Source organism: Protomyctophum bolini (assembly GCF_963924005.1).
Source record: "Protomyctophum bolini genome assembly, chromosome: 15".
In the NCBI taxonomy this organism is placed as follows: Eukaryota; Metazoa; Chordata; class Actinopteri; order Myctophiformes; family Myctophidae; genus Protomyctophum; species Protomyctophum bolini.
Genome location: NC_137876.1, coordinates 4,889,179 through 4,916,671, shown reverse-complemented (window position 1 = coordinate 4,916,671; position 27,493 = coordinate 4,889,179).

The window sequence follows — 27,493 nt, the reverse complement described above, 5'->3', positions numbered from 1 at the left end:
TAACTTTTTTTTTCAAAATTTCAAAAAACATGGGCTATAACCCATCGTTTTTGTCATTTCGTCATTTTTTTCAAATCCTCAAAAATGATGAAAAACGGCGCGCTATAGTATGCCGTACGATATGGGCTATAGCCCATGGTCCAAAATGATGAGAAACGAGGCTAACTTTTTTTTTCAAAATTTAAAAAAACATGGGCTATAACCCATCGTTTTTGTCATTTCGTAATTTTTTTCAAATCCTCAAAAATGATGAAAAACGGCGCGCTATAGTATGCCGTACGATATGGGCTATAGCCCATGGTCCAAAATGATGAGAAACGAGGCTAACTTTTTTTTTCAAAATTTCAAAAAACATGGGCTATAACCCATCGTTTTTGTCATTTCGTCATTTTTTTCAAATCCTCAAAAATGATGAAAAACGGCGCGCTATAGTATGCCGTACGATATGGGCTATAGCCCATGGTCCAAAATGATGAGAAACGAGGCTAACTTTTTTTTTTCAAAATTTCAAAAAACATGGGCTATAACCCATCGTTTTTGTCATTTCGTCATTTTTTTCAAATCCTCAAAAATGATGAAAAACGGCGCGCTATAGTATGCCGTACGATATGGGCTATAGCCCATGGTCCAAAATGATGAGAAACGAGGCTAACTTTTTTTTTCAAAATTTCAAAAAACATGGGCTATAACCCATCGTTTTTGTCATTTCGTCATTTTTTTCAAATCCTCAAAAATGATGAAAAACGGCGCGCTATAGTATGCCGTACGATATGGGCTATAGCCCATGGTCCAAAATGATGAGAAACGAGGCTAACTTTTTTTTTCAAAATTTCAAAAAACATGGGCTATAACCCATCGTTTTTGTCATTTCGTCATTTTTTTCAAATCCTCAAAAATGATGAAAAACGGCGCGCTATAGTATGCCGTACGATATGGGCTATAGCCCATGGTCCAAAATGATGAGAAACGAGGCTAACTTTTTTTTTCAAAATTTCAAAAAACATGGGCTATAACCCATCGTTTTTGTCATTTCGTCATTTTTTTCAAATCCTCAAAAATGATGAAAAACGGCGCGCTATAGTATGCCGTACGATATGGGCTATAGCCCATGGTCCAAAATGATGAGAAACGAGGCTAACTTTTTTTTTCAAAATTTCAAAAAACATGGGCTATAACCCATCGTTTTTGTCATTTCGTAATTTTTTTCAAATCCTCAAAAATGATGAAAAACGGCGCGCTATAGTATGCCGTACGATATGGGCTATAGCCCATGGTCCAAAATGATGAGAAACGAGGCTAACTTTTTTTTTCAAAATTTAAAAAAACATGGGCTATAACCCATCGTTTTTGTCATTTCGTAATTTTTTTCAAATCCTCAAAAATGATGAAAAACGGCGCGCTATAGTATGCCGTACGATATGGGCTATAGCCCATGGTCCAAAATGATGAGAAACGAGGCTAACTTTTTTTTTCAAAATTTCAAAAAACATGGGCTATAACCCATCGTTTTTGTCATTTCGTCATTTTTTTCAAATCCTCAAAAATGATGAAAAACGGCGCGCTATAGTATGCCGTACGATATGGGCTATAGCCCATGGTCCAAAATGATGAGAAACGAGGCTAACTTTTTTTTTCAAAATTTAAAAAAACATGGGCTATAACCCATCGTTTTTGTCATTTCGTCATTTTTTTCAAATCCTCAAAAATGATGAAAAACGGCGCGCTATAGTATGCCGTACGATATGGGCTATAGCCCATGGTCCAAAATGATGAGAAACGAGGCTAACTTTTTTTTTCAAAATTTCAAAAAACATGGGCTATAACCCATCGTTTTTGTCATTTAGTAATTTTTTTCAAATCCTCAAAAATGATGAAAAACGGCGCGCTATAGTATGCCGTACGATATGGGCTATAGCCCATGGTCCAAAATGATGAGAAACGAGGCTAACTTTTTTTTCCAAAATTTCAAAAAACATGGGCTATAACCCATAGTTTTTGTCATTTCGTCATTTTTTTCAAATCCTCAAAAAATATGAAAAACGGCGCGCTATAGTATGCCGTACGATTTGGGCTATAGCCCATGGTCCAAAATGATGAGAAACGAGGCTAACTTTTTTTTCCAAAATTTCAAAAAACATGGGCTATAACCCATCGTTTTTGTCATTTCGTCATTTTTTTCAAATCCTCAAAAATGATGAAAAACGGCGCGCTATAGTATGCCGTACGATATGGGCTATAGCCCATGGTCTAAAATGATGAGAAACGAGGCTAACTTTTTTTTTCAAAATTTCAAAAAACATGGGCTATAACCCATCGTTTTTGTCATTTCGTCATTTTTTTCAAATCCTCAAAAATGATGAAAAACGGCGCGCTATAGTATGCCGTACGATATGGGCTATAGCCCATGGTCCAAAATGATGAGAAACGAGGCTAACTTTTTTTTTCAAAATTTCAAAAAACATGGGCTATAACCCATCGTTTTTGTCATTTCGTCATTTTTTTCAAATCCTCAAAAATGATGAAAAACGGCGCGCTATAGTATGCCGTACGATATGGGCTATAGCCCATGGTCCAAAATGATGAGAAACGAGGCTAACTTTTTTTTTCAAAATTTCAAAAAACATGGGCTATAACCCATCGTTTTTGTCATTTCGTCATTTTTTTCAAATCCTCAAAAATGATGAAAAACGGCGCGCTATATAGTATGCCGTACGATATGGGCTATAGCCCATGGTCCAAAATGATGAGAAACGAGGCTAACTTTTTTTTTCAAAATTTAAAAAAACATGGGCTATAACCCATCGTTTTTGTCATTTCGTCATTTTTTTCAAATCCTCAAAAATGATGAAAAACGGCGCGCTATAGTATGCCGTACGATATGGGCTATAGCCCATGGTCCAAAATGATGAGAAACGAGGCTAACTTTTTTTTTCAAAATTTCAAAAAACATGGGCTATAACCCATCGTTTTTGTCATTTCGTCATTTTTTTCAAAACCTCAAAAATGATGAAAAACGGCGCGCTATAGTATGCCGTACGATATGGGCTATAGCCCATGGTCCAAAATGATGAGAAACGAGGCTAACTTTTTTTTTCAAAATTTAAAAAAACATGGGCTATAACCCATCGTTTTTGTCATTTCGTAATTTTTTTCAAATCCTCAAAAATGATGAAAAACGGCGCGCTATAGTATGCCGTACGATATGGGCTATAGCCCATGGTCCAAAATGATGAGAAACGAGGCTAACTTTTTTTTTCAAAATTTCAAAAAACATGGGCTATAACCCATCGTTTTTGTCATTTCGTCATTTTTTTCAAATCCTCAAAAATGATGAAAAACGGCGCGCTATAGTATGCCGTACGATATGGGCTATAGCCCATGGTCCAAAATGATGAGAAACGAGGCTAACTTTTTTTTTCAAAATTTAAAAAAACATGGGCTATAACCCATCGTTTTTGTCATTTCGTCATTTTTTTCAAATCCTCAAAAATGATGAAAAACGGCGCGCTATAGTATGCCGTACGATATGGGCTATAGCCCATGGTCCAAAATGATGAGAAACGAGGCTAACTTTTTTTTTCAAAATTTAAAAAAACATGGGCTATAACCCATCGTTTTTGTCATTTAGTAATTTTTTTCAAATCCTCAAAAATGATGAAAAACGGCGCGCTATAGTATGCCGTACGATATGGGCTATAGCCCATGGTCCAAAATGATGAGAAACGAGGCTAACTTTTTTTTCCAAAATTTCAAAAAACATGGGCTATAACCCATAGTTTTTGTCATTTCGTCATTTTTTTCAAATCCTCAAAAATGATGAAAAACGGCGCGCTATAGTATGCCGTACGATATGGGCTATAGCCCATGGTCCAAAATGATGAGAAACGAGGCTAACTTTTTTTTCCAAAATTTCAAAAAACATGGGCTATAACCCATCGTTTTTGTCATTTCGTCATTTTTTTCAAATCCTCAAAAATGATGAAAAACGGCGCGCTATAGTATGCCGTACGATATGGGCTATAGCCCATGGTCTAAAATGATGAGAAACGAGGCTAACTTTTTTTTTCAAAATTTCAAAAAACATGGGCTATAACCCATCGTTTTTGTCATTTCGTCATTTTTTTCAAATCCTCAAAAATGATGAAAAACGGCGCGCTATAGTATGCCGTACGATATGGGCTATAGCCCATGGTCCAAAATGATGAGAAACGAGGCTAACTTTTTTTTTCAAAATTTCAAAAAACATGGGCTATAACCCATCGTTTTTGTCATTTCGTCATTTTTTTTAAATCCTCAAAAATGATGAAAAACGGCGCGCTATAGTATGCCGTACGATATGGGCTATAGCCCATGGTCCAAAATGATGAGAAACGAGGCTAACTTTTTTTTTCAAAATTTCAAAAAACATGGGCTATAACCCATCGTTTTTTCCATTTCGTCATTTTTTTCAAATCCTCGAAAATGATGAAAAACGGCGCGCTATAGTATGCCGTACGATATGGGCTATAGCCCATGGTCCAAAATGATGAGAAACGAGGCTAACTTTTATTTTCAAAATTTCAAAAAACATGGGCTATAACCCATCGTTTTTGTCATTTCGTCATTTTTTTCAAATCCTCAAAAATGATGAAAAACGGCGCGCTATAGTATGCCGTACGATATGGGCTATAGCCCATGGTCCAAAATGATGAGAAACGAGGCTAACTTTTTTTTTCAAAATTTCAAAAAACATGGGCTATAACCCATCGTTTTTGTCATTTCGTCATTTTTTTCAAATCCTCAAAAATGATGAAAAACGGCGCGCTATAGTATGCCGTACGATATAGGCTATAGCCCATGGTCCAAAATGATGAGAAACGAGGCTAATTTTTTTTCCAAAATTTCAAAAAACATGGGCTATAACCCATCGTTTTTGTCATTTCGTCATTTTTTTCAAATCCTCAAAAATGATGAAAAACGGCGCGCTATAGTATGCCGTACGATATGGGCTATAGCCCATGGTCCAAAATGATGAGAAACGAGGCTAACTTTTTTTTTCAAAATTTCAAAAAACATGGGCTATAACCCATCGTTTTTGTCATTTCGTCATTTTTTTCAAATCCTCAAAAATGATGAAAAACGGCGCACTATAGTATGCCGTACGATATGGGCTATAGCCCATGGTCCAAAATGATGAGAAACGAGGCTAACTTTTTTTTTCAAAATTTCAAAAAACATGGGCTATAACCCATCGTTTTTGTCATTTCGTCATTTTTTTCAAATCCTCAAAAATGATGAAAAACGGCGCGCTATAGTATGCCGTACGATATGGGCTATAGCCCATGGTCCAAAATGATGAGAAACGAGGCTAACTTTTTTTTTCAAAATTTCAAAAAACATGGGCTATAACCCATCGTTTTTGTCATTTCGTCATTTTTTTCAAATCCTCAAAAATGATGAAAAACGGCGCGCTATAGTATGCCGTACGATATGGGCTATAGCCCATGGTCCAAAATGATGAGAAACGAGGCTAACTTTTTTTTTCAAAATTTCAAAAAACATGGGCTATAACCCATCGTTTTTGTCATTTCGTCATTTTTTCAAAATCCTCAAAAATGATGAAAAACGGCGCGCTATAGTATGCCGTACGATATGGGCTATAGCCCATGGTCCAAAATGATGAGAAACGAGGCTAACTTTTTTTTTCAAAATTTCAAAAAACATGGGCTATAACCCATCGTTTTTGTCATTTCGTCATTTTTTTCAAATCCTAAAAAATGATGAAAAACGGCGCGCTATAGTATGCCGTACGATATGGGCTATAGCCCATGGTCCAAAATGATGAGAAACGAGGCTAACTTTTTTTTTCAAAATTTCAAAAAACATGGGCTATAACCCATCGTTTTTGTCATTTCGTCATTTTTTTCAAATCCTCAAAAATGATGAAAAACGGCGCGCTATAGTATGCCGTACGATATGGGCTATAGCCCATGATCCAAAATGATGAGAAACGAGGCTAACTTTTTTTTTCAAAATTTCAAAAAACATGGGCTATAACCCATCGTTTTTGTCATTTCGTCATTTTTTTCAAATCCTCAAAAATGATGAAAAACGGCGCGCTATAGTATGCCGTACGATATGGGCTATAGCCCATGGTCCAAAATGATGAGAAACGAGGCTAACTTTTTTTTTCAAAATTTCAAAAAACATGGGCTATAACCCATCGTTTTTGTCATTTCGTCATTTTTTTCAAATCCTCAAAAATGATGAAAAACGGCGCGCTATAGTATGCCGTACGATATGGGCTATAGCCCATGGTCTAAAATGATGAGAAACGAGGCTAACTTTTTTTTTTTCAAAATTTCAAAAAACATGGGCTATAACCCATCGTTTTTGTCATTTCGTCATTTTTTTCAAATCCTCAAAAATGATGAAAAACGGCGCGCTATAGTATGCCGTACGATATGGGCTATAGCCCATGGTCCAAAATGATGAGAAACGAGGCTAACTTTTTTTTTCAAAATTTCAAAAAACATGGGCTATAACGCATCGTTTTTGTCATTTCGTCATTTTTTTCAAATCCTCAAAAATGATGAAAAACGGCGCGCTATAGTATGCCGTACGATATGGGCTATAGCCCATGGTCCAAAATCATGAGAAACGAGGATAACTTTTTTTCAATTTCCGCAATTACCATTTCCGCAATTTCGCAATTTCCGCAATTTCCATAATTTCCAATTTCCGCAATTTATTGTTTATTGTGTGTGTGTGTGTGTGTGTGTGTGTATTTATTTATTTATTTACTTACTTATTTACTTACATATTTACTTATTTCTTTATTTAATTGGATGTACTACATACAATGAAAAGACCTCAACATAAATAAATAAAAAGTACAGTACTTAGTAGTAGTAGTAAATGTATACTTTCCACCACTAGCTGTATTTTCGAGAACAGTATTATGAATATAGGAAATATGTATAGGTTCCACCAGGCCACACTCCAGTGTATATCTGAGCTAAAGAACTCTTAATGCTCGGCTTTCGGTGGTGAGGTGACCACCGAACTACAACATGACGTCACGAGCCGCGGTGAAGAGCAAACCACCGCCACCGCTCAAGCCCTTCTCTCTGTTTTTACTCACCACCGCTCAGCGTTATTTCAGCTCACCACCGGAGCGGTGGTCACCTCACCACCGGAAATCCAGACTATGAATAGGCCTTTAGGTTCCACCAGGCCACACACTTTTCATCAAGTATTACAAAAGCTTTTGAAGGAGAGTAAATGGCAGCACAATTAAGCGGCATATCTGAAATAGCATTATAGAAGGCCAGCCATAATTAATCCAAACACATTAACGAGCTCAGTGATTAGCAACGCTCATCATAATTGATCTTAATAACCTGTATCGAGAAGCAAAACGACTAAATTGCAGCCTGAATGTGGTGCTTATAATCTTTGAGAGACTAATACATTTTCTCACAGAGATAGAGTCAAGAGTCTCTTAATATGTTTTAGGTTATACATTAGCTGGATGGCTTCACCTACTCCTTTCCTAATTATGATTGGATTTTTCTTTCTTTGCTGTTTTAGTTCATACTATAGTACGCAGTGATAATTGTGTCTTTTATAGATGTTATCATGTATTCTGTATGTGTTGTGTTTCAGTCTTTTGACGTAAAAAAATTATGTTCACTTTTCCCCATAAAAAACCGTCAATCAATCAATTAATTTCATGATAGCAGTGACTGAAACAAATCATGACTTGTATAATTGGGCTCCATTTTCGTTACCGCTAAACCCCTTATCCCTAAACTTCTTTGCCTTTTTTTTTTTACTATTTTGAAAAACATTTTTGAATAGTTCAACTATAGCCAATCTACAACGACACGTTGTGAGCTTGTACACTGGCCATTATAACTATTCAAAAATGTTTAGCAAAATAGTAAAAAAAAAAAAAAGGTAAATAAGTTTAGGGATAAGGGGTTTAGCGGTTACGAAAATGGAGCCCTTTAGTATTTCCATGAATGTAAAACACAGAACACAACTGAATTTAAATGATCACATGGTTTTGGTTTATTTTCAGATGCTCCAACTAAGGGCACATTGAAGAGGTTTATTATTGTAGCATTGTCACTGACAATAATTTCTGCTATTTAAATGTGTTTGCATGCATTACCGTCTTTCATCAAATGAAAGAACATTGCTGTTTTTGCGCGGACAAATGACTCTCCCTGTAAGCAATCCTATCCTATTATAAGTGTGTGCTATATCGGCTTTTCTCAAGAGAGTAATTTATTTTGCACTTAAAATAAATGCCATGAGGTTAGACAAACTCAGCAGACCTCACAGCAAGAATCCCACGTCTTTTTTAAACATATTTACTGGTAAAATACTGTAAATTATAAGGCTACTGATGACTAAATCAAACTCAAAATAAACATGTCAGAGGTGGATGATGACTATTAGACGCTTGGGGAGTTCTGTGGCCTCGTGCGACTGCACACATCACACTGGATCGGCGTTATGTATTAATCATCAACACCTTTTGAACTGCGAGCGCATTTGAGCTATCCCTGTCAGCCCGCCGGGGCCCTATGTCAGACCCCCGGGGCCCCCCCGTGTGGCCGGTGGGCCCCCCGCGTGGAGTCTCCCCGGACACATTCAACCTCTCATCAGTCCCTGTTCACCCCTGGCCCTACAGCCGGAGTGTCAGACTGAAAAGCACCTCTTATATTGTCCCTTAACCCATTCTGACCTGAGATCAGATTATATAAATGTGTTCTACATCTTGACACTTTTCTGAAAAAGCTATGTTTCTATGTCAGTCGTTCTTCGATTTTTCAAAAAATAGCAGACCTACAAGCTCATAGCGCGCCACTCAGTGGCGCGCTATGAGCTTGTAGATCTTCTATTTTTCAATAGCTAAAGCATAACATACACCAAAAGGGGTTCCCGCCAAAGCATTCTGCTGACATGCACCCCACATGCACGCACGCACACAACCTGTATGTCAGCGCGACACATGAGGCAACTTCGACCTTATTATAAAAGTGACACCATGCGGTGTGTACACACGAGTCACGCGGCCCTTATCTCACTGTCACCCATTCTGCCACTGACGAACGAGAGAGAGAGAGAGAGAGAGAGAGAGAGAGAGAGAGAGTCCTCTATACAGGAGTGCCAGTTCAGTCTTCTCTGTCTCTGTCTGAGATGCACTGTGGACGTGTGCGTGTGCGCGCGCGTGTGTGTGTGTGTGTGTGTCCCTTCACCAGCCAGTGAGTGCACATACATAACACTCCAAGCAGCTCTAGACATGATGAAGTCACAGTGCCTGTGGGACTGCATGGTTGACACATGCAGACAGAACTCTCTGCATTTCCAGAGGAAAACGACGTGTTCTAAAATAAAAGCCCTTAAGGTCACAACGGGGGGCTTAGAAGAAGTATAATACTCACATGTTTTACTTGAGTAAAAGATATGGCAACGTATAGTGGAGGAGGAATACAATTATTGAGAATTGAATTGGAAGTATATACTCCAGCAAAGTGAAAGTGAAAATACTTCAAAAATAATTTTGGGGTGGGAACCCCTTTTGGTGTTCTAAGCATTATGTTATACTTTAGAAAAATAGCAGATCTACAAGCTCATAGCGAGCTTGTAGGTCTGCTATTTTAGAAAAATCGTGAAAACGACTGACATAATATAGAAACATGAGTTCATCAGAAAACTGTCAGGATTTAGAAGACATTCTAAATGGGTTAAGTACATGCAGTACTTGAGTAAACCGTACTGGGTTACTTTCCACCACTAGCTTTATTTAATCTCTCCAAGAACAGTAATATGAATATGTAAAGGTTCCACGAGGCCACCCTCCGCTGCATGTCTCTATGAGCTGCTAATGATGAACTCTTCAAGCTTTTCATCAAGTATTACAAAAGCTTTTGAAGGAGAGCACATGGCAGCGCTTCCTCCCAATTAAAGAGCATTAGAGAGCCTTTTCACCACTGTTGATTTTGACAGCAACTTTTGATTTATTTATAGTTTTATTCAGACTATGGACTTGATGCCATCGTGATGACTGATTGTACACTTGCTGAAAATAGCCACGTTTGAGCTTGTAGATCGGCTACTTTCAGCATGCCACCAAACAACGTATATAGCCTACTGGATCTCTTGTCCACTATAGTCCCTTCCTATAACATTCTAGTTTTTATTTGTTGACGAAATTGTCAATTAGTCTTACTTTTAAAGTCACCATAGCTTAGGTTTCAAGCTAGTCGGCGAATATTTTTTGTCATTACAGTAGTTTTAGTAGAAGAAACGATATTATATATGATCCACTATTATGCTCCGAAAAGACCTCGTATATAGGCTATAATACTGCTACACTCGTAGGCCTCAGCTCTTTGCTCATTTCCATCATATTTTGAACCTTTCACATGTATACAGTAGCATAACAATACATAATACATTAAACAGACACTTGAGTGGCCTGGAAAGGTGTAGGCTGAAGCTATAGAAGCTTATAATTGCCTACAGAACCAAAATAAAAAATAAAAAATAATAATAATAGAGCTGCCAAAACTGTCAGACAGTAAACTAAGAAAATAACATAATGATAATTATTAATAACAATAATAATGAAAATAATAATTTCTTTCTCCAGTGATTGACTCAGAGATGTGTGTTGAAAGCTGCCTATACTGTATGTCCTCAATAAAAGCCTGACATGACTCATGTGAGCTACTGTTTTTATTTAAATCGTATTAAAGCAGTGCAGGTTATCGCTAGAATTTGAAACGTTGTTGTGGCAACAGAGGATCGCTGGGGAAACACTCCAGAGACCAGCATGCATTTTCTCTTCTTTTTTTAAAATACACTGACAACGTGTTATGAACCAGTGTTGTGTTTTTGTCGACTAAAACTAAGACGAAAACCTATTTGCATCTCGCCCACGCACCAACCCTGCTCGGGTGGGTGTATAGTATAAGTAAGACGAATGCACCGAAGAGTCAAATAACCTAAGGTGTTACTGCTAAATACCATTAATCAGAGACAGAGTGCATTGTAAGTGCACGGCAAGTCCATATCAAAGAGGTTGTTGTTTTGTTTCTCTTTTTTTTTTTTTTTTTTTGACCAAAAGTGTACTTTTGTACCAACGTGCTTTACAGTAAAACATTAAGAAACACAACTTCATTGAAAAACCACAAAACAACCACAAACAACATGCACAGTGTCACATTAAACATCGAAACATCTCATACTGTGCTTGGAAAAGCCAAGGAATAAAGGTATAAAGTCTTCCCCCGTTGCATCTGACGTCGGTGTATTGTATATGTTTGTCTGCACTGCTGGGAAATAGCTTTTTGTTTTTTGACTGGCACTTAACCCATTCTGAACGGGCACCCATTTTGGTGTTAGCATCATGTTATGCTTTATCTATTGAAAAATAGCAGATCTACAAGCTCATAGCGCGCCACCGAGTGGCGCGCTACGAGCTTGTAGGTCTGCTATTTTTGAAAAATCGAAAGAACGACTGACATTTTTTAGAATCTGATCTCAGGTCAGAATGGGTTAATCAGACCCAGTGTGTGTCCAGTGAAAACTTCGTATGAATCTGATCTCAGGTCAGAATGGGTTAACCCATTTTCGGCGGGCACTTAACAGGAAACCATTAGGATTCCATGTTTGTCGTACATGCCTACTGTTCCAGTCACTGAGCATACGTTTTTCTTTTAGTGCAGAAACATCCATCGTCCATCATTTTGAGCAAAACTGTGAACCACCGCCGTGACGTGCGGACAACGAACGGACGTCTTGTACTATCACTGTGACATGTCATTTCTTTCTTTAGTGCCGTCTATAAACAAGCGTTAGGAGTATAATTAAAGGACAGCAGGTTCACCCTGTATAAGGACACAGCGTTCCACAGCCTTGCATGGTAAAAGTTAAAGTGGGTGTTTCTGTTTCACTAGTTTGTTTGTGCATCATCGGGGTGCAAACAGAGTTCACGCTGCTCTGTAGTGCAGTAGCTAGTGTTTGACAACTTGAGGTCAAGGCCGTAGCATTATGGACTAACCCCTCAGACCACACAGACACTCCGCTGCAGGGTGAAACCCTCCATAGCATTATGGACTAACCCCTCAGACCACACAGACACTCCGCTGCAGGGTGAAACCCTCCATAGCATTATGGACTAACCCCTCAGACCACACAGACACTCCGCTGCAGGGTGAAACCCTCCGTAGCATTATGGACTAACCCCTCAGACCACACAGTACACTCCGCTGCAGGGTGAAACCCTCCATAGCATTATGGACTAACCCCTCAGACCACACAGACACTCCGCTGCAGGGTGAAACCCTCCGTAGCATTATGGACTAACCCCTCAGACCACACAGACACTCCGCTGCAGGGTGAAACCCTCCATAGCATTATGGACTAACCCCTCAGACCACACAGACACTCCGCTGCAGGGTGAAACCCTCCATAGCATTATGGACTAACCCCTCAGACCACACAGACACTCCGCTGCAGGGTGAAACCCTCCGTAGCATTATGGACTAACCCCTCAGACCACACAGACACTCCGCTGCAGGGTGAAACCCTCCATAGCATTATGGACTAACCCCTCAGACCACACAGACACTCCGCTGCAGGGTGAAACCCTCCATAGCATTATGGACTAACCCCTCAGACCACACAGACACTCCGCTGCAGGGTGAAACCCTCCATAGCATTATGGACTAACCCCTCAGACCACACAGACACTCCGCTGCAGGGTGAAACCCTCCATAGCATTATGGACTAACCCCTCAGACCACACAGACACTCCGCTGCAGGGTGAAACCCTCCGTAGCATTATGGACTAACCCCTCAGACCACACAGACACTCCGCTGCAGGGTGAAACCCTCCATAGCATTATGGACTAACCCCTCAGACCACACAGACACTCCGCTGCAGGGTGAAACCCTCCGTAGCATTATGGACTAACCCCTCAGACCACACAGACACTCCGCTGCAGGGTGAAACCCTCCATAGCATTATGGACTAACCCCTCAGACCACACAGACACTCCGCTGCAGGGTGAAACCCTCCATAGCATTATGGACTAACCCCTCAGACCACACAGACACTCCGCTGCAGGGTGAAACCCTCCGTAGCATTATGGACTAACCCCTCAGACCACACAGTACACTCCGCTGCAGGGTGAAACCCTCCATAGCATTATGGACTAACCCCTCAGACCACACAGACACTCCGCTGCAGGGTGAAACCCTCCATAGCATTATGGACTAACCCCTCAGACCACACAGACACTCCGCTGCAGGGTGAAACCCTCCGTAGCATTATGGACTAACCCCTCAGACCACACAGTACACTCCGCTGCAGGGTGAAACCCTCCATAGCATTATGGACTAACCCCTCAGACCACACAGACACTCCGCTGCAGGGTGAAACCCTCCGTAGCATTATGGACTAACCCCTCAGACCACACAGACACTCCGCTGCAGGGTGAAACCCTCCGTAGCATTATGGACTAACCCCTCAGACCACACAGACACTCCGCTGCAGGGTGAAACCCTCCATAGCATTATGGACTAACCCCTCAGACCACACAGACACTCCGCTGCAGGGTGAAACCCTCCGTAGCATTATGGACTAACCCCTCAGACCACACAGACACTCCGCTGCAGGGTGAAACCCTCCGTAGCATTATGGACTAACCCCTCAGACCACACAGACACTCCGCTGCAGGGTGAAACCCTCCATAGCATTATGGACTAACCCCTCAGACCACACAGACACTCCGCTGCAGGGTGAAACCCTCCATAGCATTATGGACTAACCCCTCAGACCACACAGACACTCCGCTGCAGGGTGAAACCCTCCGTAGCATTATGGACTAACCCCTCAGACCACACAGACACTCCGCTGCAGGGTGAAACCCTCCATAGCATTATGGACTAACCCCTCAGACCACACAGACACTCCGCTGCAGGGTGAAACCCTCCGTAGCATTATGGACTAACCCCTCAGACCACACAGACACTCCGCTGCAGGGTGAAACCCTCCGTAGCATTATGGACTAACCCCTCAGACCACACAGACACTCCGCTGCAGGGTGAAACCCTCCATAGCATTATGGACTAACCCCTCAGACCACACAGACACTCCGCTGCAGGGTGAAACCCTCCGTAGCATTATGGACTAACCCCTCAGACCACACAGACACTCCGCTGCAGGGTGAAACCCTCCATAGCATTATGGACTAACCCCTCAGACCACACAGACACTCCGCTGCAGGGTGAAACCCTCCGTAGCATTATGGACTAACCCCTCAGACCACACAGACACTCCGCTGCAGGGTGAAACCCTCCATAGCATTATGGACTAACCCCTCAGACCACACAGACACTCCGCTGCAGGGTGAAACCCTCCATAGCATTATGGACTAACCCCTCAGACCACACAGACACTCCGCTGCAGGGTGAAACCCTCCGTAGCATTATGGACTAACCCCTCAGACCACACAGACACTCCGCTGCAGGGTGAAACCCTCCCCGAATCATGGTGACACTGGCCTTCAGCAGCGTGGCGGCGGTGCTGTGTGTGCCTGCCTCTCTAACACGTTTAGGCCTGAAAAACCTCATCAGTGGTTCTCAATATTTCATGTCAAGGACCAAACAAATGATATGCAATATGCCGCCCACCCCCATCTGAAAAGATGTTGTTCTAGGGGCCTCCCCCCAGAAGCAAAGATTTGAGTTGAAATGTTCACTCTGTAATAATATATATTCAAAGATTTGAGGCACATTTTCACGATTAAAAAAAAAAAAAAAGGCAGGTATACAAGCTCATAGCGCGGCACCGAGTGCCGCGCTATGAGCTTGTAGATCTGCTATTTGCTTGTATGCTATTTTTTCAATAGCTAAAGCATAACATAATGCACCAAAAAGGGTTCCCGCCCAGAATGGGCTAAACTCTGCCTGCATGATGACCCTGACTTGACATCCAATGACATAATTTGTCGACTATAAAACTACGACGAGACGTGTGTATATTTAATTTATTTAGTTTTCGTCAGTGGAAAAAGATAGTCGACCTTTTTTCACTGACGAAAACTAAATACAAACTAAGCTATATGATGACTAAAATTAAATATATTGACAATTTCGTCAACAAAATAAAATCTAGAATAAATTCTTAGGGAGGGACTATAGTGGCGAAGAGCTAGTCAGTCCAGTAGATCTATATATGCTTGGTTGTGTGCAGGTGTCCCTCGCCAAGTTCACAACGTATCACAGTGCGACACGTTGTGAGCTTGTAGATCAGCTATTTTCAGCATGCAACCAATTACGAAATCAGGCATTACCGACACCACAAGGCCTGCCAAAATGGTTTTTTTGTCGACAAAATCAACTGTAGATTTCGTCGACTAAAATCTTATGATATTTAGTTGACTGAAACTAGAATAAAACATTTCAGATGACTAAAGTATGACTAAAAACTCAATTATTGTATTTTTTTACTCTCAAAAGACGATGACTAAAACTACAGGAAATGTTATTCAAAAGAATATTACTGTTAAATCTAAATCAAAATTGGCTGTCAATTTGATTTAGCACTGATCATTTTTATTTATTTATTTTTATCCCAGGCTCAGACAGTGGCACTTACTGTAAGCTACATTACTACATGTTCAGTGGCACATCAACATAATTGCTGCCATCGTTTTGTCCATCATATCAAATTGAGAATTCTCCATCTCTATATCCATTTATAGCTTTAACAATGTTATGTTTAGTTCAATCATGCAATGTTGTCAGCCACATTACCAACCATTTAAGATTTAATGGGGAGCTATAGCTACTTTTACGTGAAGTGTAGCTAGCATAGTAACTAGTAAATGAAAGGGGTTGTGACATAAAAACTAATATTTGTTCTTACATTTATTTTGGATTTCTGAGCTTAATTGCACCCAGAAAATCTGAACTTTTAACATTCAGTAGATGTTCTGTGGTCTGGGGCTTTTCTGGCTCAAACCAAGTGCTCTGATTGTCCTGCTGTTTGTGATGTCACAGTCAGCAAACCCAATACATGTCCCAAACGGGATTCGCCAGCAGATGTCACTGTTTTCATATGTTTTGCCTGTTTTCAGTGCGGCTCAAAAGCCTTCCAAACCCCAGAGAAAACTCCAGACCACAGAAAATCCACTGAATGTTCAAACATCAGGGTTTTGTTTTGTGGGTGTAATTGAGGTCATATAAACCTAAAAGAAAAACGGGAAAATAAAAATTAATGAAAATTAATGTCATGAAATAAATAAAAAATACTTTGAAAGTGTGACAGTTTACCCCCACCTGGGAGACAACTTGCTAAATATCAGCAAATGCCCTTATTTGGACCCAAGGTTAGCTCTGTGACATTTAGAGCTGATTAAGCCATTTAGACCGGAGGACGATTACAAAAAAGAAAAGAGGATTCTAAATCCAGACACTTTTCTGAAAAAAAACCATATTTCTATATCAGTGGTGCTCAACCTTTTTCACAACAAGGAAACCCCCAGGATTATCTGTATTTGGCCGCCGACCCCCATCCGAAAATATGATGTTTGGGTGCAGTACTTAGTTTAGACAGTACTTGGTTTAGACTAGTCATTGGTTAGACCAGTCATTAGTCCTACAACTACAACCGATATCAAACCCTCACCCTAAACCTAACCTCCCACGGGGCAGCACACCTAAACCTAACCTTAACACACGTCTAACCAATGACTAATCTAAACCTAACCTCCCACGGGGCAGCACACCTAAACCTAACCTTAACCAATGACTATAGTAAGTACGGTATGCACCCCAAAGATTTGAGTTAAAAAAAACGTTCGCTCCGAAGATTCAAAGATGTGCGCCACATTTTCATGATAAAAAAATAGCAGATCTACAAGCTCAGAGCGGCACTCGGTGCCGCGCTACGAGCTTGTATAGATCTGCTATTTAAGTGTAAACATTATGCCCAAAAGGGCGTTCCCGCCCAGAATGGGTTAAGAATTTGCCCGGGCCTGTGATGACCTTTGCATGGCACGGACCTCGCTGTCATTGCATTAGCGCGTCCCATTATCAATGCAGTCACATCTAATCTCTGCTGGGAGCTGCAGAGCCATGCCCTGGTGGAGAGAGAGAGGCGCGTAATAAGGACCTTCCCTAACCCATTTTGACCTGATTCTATACAAAATGTCTTCTAAATACTGACAGTTTTCTGAAAAACCCCATGTTTCTATATGTCAGTTTCATGTCAAGGACCCCCAGAAATATTATGTAATTGGCCGCCGACCCCCATCTGAAAATATGTTGTTCCAGGAACCCCCGAGAAGAAAAGATTTGAGTTAAAAAAGCGTTCGCTCTGAAAGAATATTTGCGCCACATTTTCACGATTCTTCGAAAAATAGCAGACCTACAAGCTCATAGCGCGCCACCGAGTGGCGCGCTATGAGCTTGTAGATCTGCTATTTTTCGAATAGCTAAATCATAACAATGTTTAAAACACACCAAAATAATTCCCCGTCCAAAATGGGCTAATGTACACGTTAGAATGATTTGAATAAAGCCCCGGCTATTACACGTGGCCAAAGGGCTGTATAGGCGTCTTGCAGGGCTAATGCCCAATCAAGCAGAATGTCATTAAAGGAAAAGAAAGTATATCCTGCACTATATCATCTGAATTAAGCTCCCAGTTTGGCCTCGGTCTCGCCGGAAGCTTAAGTGGATTATAGACCGTTGAGCGAAAGGAGACGCTCACTTCACTTCGCACACGCAAACGCACGCGCACACGCACACGCACGCACACGCACACGCACACGCACACTTTTGTCTTGTAGCCTTTATAGAGCGCCGCAGTCCCAGGAAATGGAAACCCCGATGCATTCTCCCATCGGCACTTCTTATTTAATTTATTTAAAGACGGTTATACGCCGCGGACAAAGCCAACTCGGATCGCGACGAATCATGACAATGAACACAATGTTTTGGGGGCCGATCAAATCATTAGAAAGAAGAAAAGAAGAAAGTCAGGAGACAACACTATTTGTTTTGTTTTTCGTCTTATAAATTATTTGATCGGCCCAATTGTCATGATTTGTCACGATCCGAGTTGGCTTTGTCCGCGGCGTAACCGTCTTTAAATAAATTAAATAAGAAATGCCGATGGGAGAATGCATTGTGGTTTGGCCACTCGTTTTTCTGAAAGGGGGAGGGACTGCGGCGCTCTATTACATCGGTATACTTCCCCCCGGGGGGGGGGGGGGGGGTATGAAAAGTTCGGAAGTTCCCTGAGCCAACGAGAGTAATAATAATATAAGAATGAAGAAGAAAAGGTGGCAGCCATACAGGTTCACAGATTAGCCTGAGGAGGCAGCGTGCGTGTGCGGGTGCGTGCGTGCGTGGGTGCGTGGGTGTGTGTGTTCGTGCGTGGGTGTGTGTGTTCGTGCGTGGGTGCGTGTGTTCGTGCGTGGGCGTGTGTGTGTGCGTGAGAGACTGTGTGTCATATTGGCTCACGGCGCCGCTGGGGTTCACATTTTCCAGCGGGTCGGGCGCCAAAGACGTGAGTTCCAGCGGGTCGGGTGCGTGCTTTTAGCACAGGGTGTGTGATGCGTCAGTGCAGTAGTACTGTGTAGAAGTGCTTGTAGTTAGTGCATGTTGCATGCTGCTCCTGCTTGCTACTCTCTGCTTTCAGCTACTGCCGTCGGCTAGCCCTCCTCGCGGGGGGTGAAAAGAGGAGCTGAGTTGCGTAAGTCTCCTCCTGCCGGTACACAGCCTCTCCACCACCAAGACTCCTGCAGTGCCTCCTCGTGGTCACACACGGATATGTGTCCTTGCGGACACCAAACTAAAATGCAGGGGATCTCGGAGCAGCAGTGGGCCCCAGAGGTGAGGTGTGCAGGCCCACCGGTGTGTGGACACGCCCTGGCACCTTACCAACCACTGCCCCAGTTATGGGTAAATAGCATGGGCAGGTGGAGCTCACAGCCGAGGCAACCCACCTAGGAGAAGGACACTCCGAATTAAAACCAGGACTGTGAGGAGTTGCGCCCCACAGTTCTTATATAGCATTGTAAAGTCAACCATGGAAAGTCTAGTCATTTCAAAACCTATACTTCCAGCGGCGGGAGTCCGCAGGAGCCTAGCAGCGGACCGTAGTGCTGGTCCTCCCCCGGGGGGACAACATGACGATTGGACCTTAAACCCGCAAGGGAGGGTTCAGTCCGAAAACAGCACACGGTCTAATGCAATCTTGCGTTGCAGGAAACCATTTATAATGGGAACCTTCAACGCATGCACGGTCAGAGAAGATGGGAGGTTGGAGGAGCTCACACACTGTGCAGAGAGCAGAGGAGTGGAGATCCTAGGAGTCCAGGAGCACAGAAGGGTGCACAATGAGATCACCATCAAACACTGCAGGGTTGAGAGTTACACCTTCGTCACCTCCTCGGCATGGAGGAACGAAGCCCAGGCAGCAACCGGAGGTGTGGGGCTGCTGTTGAGCCCTAGAGCACGTAAAACACTGCGGAAAACCCACCGATTCTCAGAGCGGATCCTCATCGCCGAGTTTAGTAGCAGTCCAGTAACAACCATCATGGCAGTGTATTCACCCACCAACGTGGCGTCAGTCGAGGAAGCGGAGAAGTTTTACAGGGACCTAGCAACGGCAGTCCGAAGCGTCCCGGCACACAATTTTCTTGCGATTCTGGGGGACTTTAACGCGAGACTCGGACGAACGGACGCGACATACACTTTCCATGAGGACACAAACCGGAATGGAGCGTACCTTGCCACACTACTCCAGGAACAAGAACTACTGGCTGCAAACACCATGTTCAGAAAAAGAATGGGCAAAAGATGGACCTTCCAGGACCGGCCCACCGGTATGAGACGTCAACTAGACTACATACTAGTGAGACGAAAATGGAGGAATTCCATCTTGAACGCGGAACCCTACAACACCTTTAACTCTGTGGGTTCTGACCACCGGGTGGTATCCATGAGAGTGCGACTTAGCCTCAGGGTCCCCAAGCCAAGCCCCAAGATCCGGCACGACTGGAAGGCATTCGCAGCCGACCCAGGCCTGCAAGCCAGGTACACGGAGGAGGTTAGGAGGCGCTTTGGGCAGCTGGACAAGGGAGCTGAGCCCAGCAGCGAATATGAGAGATTTGTTGTTGCGAATGAGGAGGCGACCAGGCTGTGCGTGCCAATGCTGGACAAAGCCAGAGTGTCCATGCGGTCCAGACATCCGGAGGTTGTAGCTGCACGCAGCAGGGTGGAGGAAGCACGGCTCAACTTTGAGCGCGAACCAACCGTGGAGAGACGTGTTGTACTGAATGAAGCCAAGCAGTTTCTCTTCAGTACATACGACACGATAAAAGGAGTGGAACTGATGGAGAGCGTACAGAGAGTGCAGGCAGCGCATGGTGAACGGCAATATGGGGAGGCCTGGAAAGTCATCAATGAGATGACTGGGCGGAAAAGAGCTAAGGAGGGACAGGTGGAGGGACACAGCCCAGAGGACAGGGTGACTACCTGGTTCGGCCACTTCCAGGGGCTCCTGGGTACAGCAGAGGATGGAGTTGAGGAGGATGTGCCGGAAATCCTCCAGGGCCTGGACATCGAAGATGGTCCCTTTACGTCCAGTGAGCTTTCCAAGGCGAAATCCACAGTGAGGGAGGGCAAGAGTGCTGGGCCAGATGGCATACCCCCAGAGGTCCTAAAGAACTGTGACCTTGATGACCTCACCCTGGAGTTTTGCAACCTGTCACTAATGAACAACAAACAGCCTGAAATATGGTCTCTGTCCAACATCATTCCAGTGCCTAAAGCTGGGGACCTCTCAAAGCCAGACAACTACAGAGGCATCAGCCTGACTTGTATCACTGCAAAGATTTACAACAGAATGATACTAAACAGGATACGGCATGCCATCGACCCTCTCCTGAGAGAGAACCAAAATGGCTTCAGAGAGAGGAGAACTACCGTAGCACAGATCTTGGCACTGAGGAGAATGATTGAGGAGGTGAGGAAGGACAACTTGACTGCTGTACTCTGCTTCATCGACTTCAAAAAGGCGTTTGACTCGATTCACAGAGGCACAATGGTGAAGATCCTTAAGGCCTACGGTGTCCCTCCCAACTTGCTCCGGGCAATAGAGTCCATGTATGCAAAAACAAGGGCCAAGGTGGTGACCCCAGATGGTAACAGTGAGGAGTTTGATATCCGGGCCGGGGTAATGCAGGGGGATACCCTAGCCCCTTTCCTCTTCATCATAGTCCTGGACTATGCGCTCAGGAAAGCTATCAGTGGACGAGAGCAGGATCTTGGCTTCACCCTAACCCCAAGGAGGTCAAGACGACATCCCAAGGTAGTCCTGACAGATCTGGACTATGCGGATGACATCGGCCTGCTCTCCGACAGCGTGGAACAAGCTCAGGAACTCCTGAACAGTGTGGAGCTGGAGTGTGCCAAAGTTGGCCTTAGGCTAAATGCCAAGAAAACTGAGGTTATCACCTACAACATCTCACCGGAACATCCACCTCTCACAACAGCAGGAGGCACGGTGCTGAAGGAAGTCAAGGACTTCAAGTACCTGGGCTCATGGGTCAACTCAACCGAGCAAGATCTGAAAGTGAGGAAGGCACTTGCATGGAGGTCCCTAAATGGCATGAACAGTGTTTGGAACTCCAATCTCCCCCGACAAATCAAACTCAGCTTCTTCTACGCAACAGTGGAGTCTGTTCTCCTATACGGCAGTGAATGCTGGACCCTGAAGCCAACCCTGGAGAAGTCCCTTGACGGGTGCTACACCAGAATGCTGCGTGCAGTACTTAACATCAGCAAGACTGTACATGTCACTAACATGACTCTGTATGAGGGACTACCGAGGGTGAGCCAGAAAATAGCAGCCAGGAGAATGAGACTAGCAGGACACTGCCAAAGACATCAAGAACTGCCAGCCAGCAAACTGGTGCTCTGGGAACCAACACACGGCCATCGATCACGAGGACGCCCCGTGCTAACATACGTGGATATACTCAAGAGCGATGCAGGAGTGCAAAGTACCAACGAACTGGCCGGATGTATGGAGAACCGAGATGACTGGAAACGACGATGGAGGGCTCGTCTGAGGACGACCTAGAGAGAGGGTCGGGCGCCAAAGACGTGAGTTCCAGCGGGTCGGGTCGGGCGCCAAAGACGTGAGTTCCAGCGGGTCGGGTCGGGCGCCGAAGACGAGAGTTCCAGCGGGTCGGGTCGGGCGCCGAAGACGAGGGGGATTATAAACCGACGCACGGCAGTGAAAGGTATACTGTATAACTGTATATACTCACATTTTTAACATCAGTGTTGTTTTTGGCTGCAGCACATTTAGATTTTATAGTTTTAGTCTCTTGAATATATAGTTTTCATTTAGTTTTAGTCACATTTTAGTCACCCGGAATGCCTTAGTGTTAGTCTAGTTTTAGTCGACTTAGTAAATATCATAGGATTTTAGTCGACTAAATCTACAATTGATTAGTATATACGAATCTTTTGAAAATAGCAGATCTACAAGCTCACAATGCATCACATTGCGAGGCGTTGTAAGATCGGCTATTTTCAAATAGCCAAAGATAGGGCTGAAGTGTTTAATGTATGTTTAGTCATAATAATCAAAATCTACAAAGTAAATTGCATATATATATATACATACACCTATAGTAATGAAGCAAATATATTGTACCTAAGTACAGTACTTGACTACATATACTTAGTTACTTTCCACCACTGACACACGGCGTGTGTCAGTGGTGGAACACACACACACACACACACACACACACACACACACACACACACACACACACACACACACACACACACACACACACACACACACACACACACACACCAAACCACTCTGTATCTCTTGATAGCATACAAACCCTTACGGCTCCAATTCCGTGTCCCGTCTGCGTGCTCTCTCAGAGACATAATGTGTCTCTACTCGCCTCGTCTCGTCTCGTCTCGTCTCGTTGGTCCCGACAGCTTCCTAACGGCACAACGGGTGCATTCTGCTGGTTTCCACAATCATGCTTCTTTCGATGCCAAAAGTTTTGTACCAGGAAAAGGAACATCTTTTCTTCTGCTACAGCAGAACGACGTGTCTCTGGGCGATACTCAACGGTGACACACACTGCTGTCTGTCGGGATAAGGAAGGAAACATACACACTGTCACCAAGAGCTGCCGGCAGGAAGATTAGAGAATATAGCTCTATTTTATATTTCATGTGTTTGTGTAGACTCTACACAAACACATGAAATTATACATATTGCATTATACTCTACACTGTAGAGTATAATGCAATATGTATAAGTACAGTATGTACAGGTATCTGTCTGTCTGTCTGTCTATCTGTCTGTTCTCCAATATGCCTGTTCGCCCTCTGCAAGGTTGGCTTGCATTGTTCTTAGAACTTAGCTGGGTATCATCCACACTTTTCCTGGGCTGTGTGTGCTCCAGTTCCTGTCGATTTGATCCAATGAAAGCCAATGAAACTGGTCAGATGACCAATGATATCCAATGAAATCAACAGGAACTGGAGCACACACAGCCCAGGAAAAGTGTGGATAGAGATGCCGACTATAGGGGGCATTCACAGAATAGTCGAATGTTCAAAAAGGACCAATTTAAAGTTTTCCACCAACATCAACTCAACTGATATTTCATTATCATATTCGTGATAATATTTTTTAAGTGCATCGTGACCTAATGTCTGAAGTTGGTCATAACTCCATAACTGCTTGTCGCTGATTATTCAGTATTTTAGTCCGACGTCATTTTGTAGTCCTTATACGTTACGAGTGGCACCAGCTCCCGTCCGCTTCTCATTGCAAAAAGCAACATCTGAACGCGTGAATCTTTTTTTACAATAGCGTTATTTTTTTCAGAAAGGAAGCCATTGAGGGTTAAAATGGACGGACAGACGGACAGACGGACGGACGGACGGTCCCAGTTGGACAGAGGGGAACGATAAGTTATTATCACAGCTGGGGCTGATATATATATAGCCGGCCAATTAGCACCAGCTAATGTATGAACAAATTATCTCCCCGGCACTTCAGTCCGCAAAGTCATTTTCAGGATTATTCACATGTGTGGAATGACATACAACGCATGAGGTCACATGCTGAATGTCATGTGTTGATTTGTGGTGTAACTGTTAAACTGTGCCCCCATGGGGGTATAACGCTGTGCACACGGAGGCACACTGCAGGGAATGTGCAGTGTCATGGAAGTGACCTTGCAATTAACGCGTAGTTAGTTAGCACTCCGATTGTTATTTATTTAATCCATTAAATCATAGCGCCCAAGCGATTTAGAGCAGCGGAGCACTATTACCGACGTACTGGAAGTTATACCGGATGTGGCTGGAGCAGTTAACCCATTCTGACCTGAGATCAGATTCATACGAGGTTTCCACTGGACACACACTGGTCTGATTAACCCATTCTGACCTGAGATCAGATTAATAGCAGACCTACAAGCTCGTAGCGCGCCACTCGGTGGCGCGCTACGAGCTTGTAGGTCTGCTATTTTTCAATAGCTAAAGCATAACATGATGCCAACACCAAAATGGGTTCCCGGTCAGAATGGGTTAAAACACTCTAAAGGCGATCGATAACAATGGGAGGCGTGATTAACACAATCCGTATAGGGCGTGTCACCGGATCACCGGATAATCAGCAAAGACCTCCGAACACCGCGCGTTTTATCCAAACCATGTGGAGAGCTCCGTAGATTTAGAAGTTATTCAGCTTTTTAGTCAGCCTGTATAAAAGGGAGGTGGACGGCAGCGCGGTTGCGCAATCCGGTCTATAGGATCGCTAAAGAAGGAAAGGCCAAGGGCCCAGGCAAAAAAATTAATCAGCGATTCGGTTTGATATCAATAATAAAGCTTATCAGACGGAACGTTAGGCCAATAGCAGTTGCCGGTTGGATTCCAACTGGCAGAACGTTTGGTCAGGAGCAGCTAATTGGCTGTGATTAAACTAAATTCCAAAGACTATGACTTAAACTAAAATAGAAAATGTGCTGCCAAAAAACAACAGTGTTTCATTATAATCCCCTGTGAGGTTGAAAGTCCAAACTTCACAGAGGGCTGCATGGCTTGGATCTCCCTGCCTCCCCGTGCACAGATTTGAGGGGCTTTTTTAGTTTGCTTTTTATACACCGATTCCTCATCGATCCTCTCCAGGCCGGGTGGAGAAATAAATGGAAATAAATGGCGCTGCACGCACGCTATGGGGGCCCCGGGGGCCCTCGTGGGGGTTAATCCCTCCATGTACACGCTATGGGGGCCCCGGGGGCCCTCGTGGGGTTTAATCCCTCCATGTACACGCGGGCTCTGCTTTCATCTCTGTGTTCCAATCCGCGCGACTCCTTCCTAGGATGCGTATTTTTAATTTTTAAATGGAAGCAGACTAAAACACATTGGATTACCTGCAGGCAGAACCATTGTACACACAAAAAGCACATGCAGATTGCTTTGCTTTGCGTGCGCGAGAGAGAGAGAGAGAGAGAGAGAGAGAGAGAGAGAGAGAGAGAGAGAGCAAGCTGCTATGAAACAATCTAAATGTAATATGAGGCTGAGCTATACGCAGTCGGCTTGAATCTGATTGCACTGTTCACACCTTGCTAGTTCCCTATGGAATGTGGCTGGTTGTTTGCGTCTGGCCCAGCGTGGATGAAGGTCACCCGCGTGGGTCACAGTGCCGGGGCAGAGGTGGCTGCATGCGCTCACATTAGAGAACTGAAAGGGTCAGCTGCAGAGGGTCCAAAAGTGCCCTCTTTACGGGATGTCAGCCCCTGCCCCTCTAACACTCTCTGCACGTCCCTGTAGGTGTAGTATGTAACAATCAGAGTGCTTCTTCCAGGGGGTGGCTTTTGGAACAAAGGAAAAGCTCCGTAGACCAATAATAAATCACTGGTTAAAGTCTCTTCCTTTCTGCCTGTCGGTCAAAAGGTAGAACGTAAACACAGCCCCCCTCATGCCACAGGAAAGTACAGGTCAGAGGTCGAGACGACAGGGAAGCACTATCAGTGATATATGCTGGACCTACTGCTGTGTGGGGCCACGACACCGTGCATTGTTGAAGGGTTAGTGGACCTACGGCTGTGGCCCCACGACACCGTGCATTGTTGAAGGGTTAGTGGACCTACTGCTGTGGCCCTACGACACCGTGCATTGTTGAAGGGTTAGTGGACCTACGGCGGTGGCCCCACGCCACGACACCGTGCATTGTTGAAGGGTTAGTGGACCTACGGCTGTGGTCCCCACGACACCGTGCATTGTTGAAGGGTTAGTGGACCTACGGCTGTGGTCCCCACGACACCGTGCATTGTTGAAGGGTTAGTGGACCTACGGCTGTGGTCCCCACGACACCGTGCATTGTTGAAGGGTTAGTGGACCTACTGCTGTGGCCCCACGACACCGTGCATTGTTGAAGGGTTAGTGGACCTACTGCTGTGTGGGCCCACGACACCGTGCATTGTTGAAGGGTTAGTGGACCTACGGCTGTGGCCCTACGACACCGTGCATTGTTGAAGGGTTAGTGGACCTACGGCGGTGGCCCTACGACACCGTGCATTGTTGAAGGGTTAGTGGACCTACGGCGGTGGCCCCACGACACCGTGCATTGTTGAAGGGTTAGTGGACCTACTGCTGTGGCCCCCACGACACCGTGCATTGTTGAAGGGTTAGTGGACCTACTGCTGTGGCCCCACGACACCGTGCATTGTTGAAGGGTTAGTGGACCTACTGCTGTGTGGGCCCACGACACCGTGCATTGTTGAAGGGTTAGTGGACCTACGGCTGTGGCCCTACGACACCGTGCATTGTTGAAGGGTTAGTGGACCTACGGCGGTGGCCCCACGACACCGTGCATTGTTGAAGGGTTAGTGGACCTACTGCTGTGGCCCCCACGACACCGTGCATTGTTGAAGGGTTAGTGGACCTACGGCGGTGGTCCCCACGACACCGTGCATTGTTGAAGGGTTAGTGGACCTACGGCGGTGGCCCCACGACACCGTGCATTGTTGAAGGGTTAATGGACCTACGGCGGTGGCCCCACGACACCGTGCATTGTTGAAGGGTTAGTGGACCTACGGCTGTGGCCCCACGACACCGTGCAGTGTTGAAGGGTTAGTGGACCTACGGCTGTGGCCCTACGACACCGTGCACTGTTGAAGGGTTAGTGGACCTACGGCTGTGACCCCACGACACCGTGCATTGTTGAAGGGTTAGTGGACCTACGGCGGTGGCCCCACGACACCGTGCATTGTTGAAGGGTTAGTGGACCTACGGCTGTGGCCCCACGACACCGTGCAGTGTTGAAGGGTTAGTGGACCTACGGCTGTGGCCCTACGACACCGTGCACTGTTGAAGGGTTAGTGGACCTACGGCTGTGACCCCACGACACCGTGCA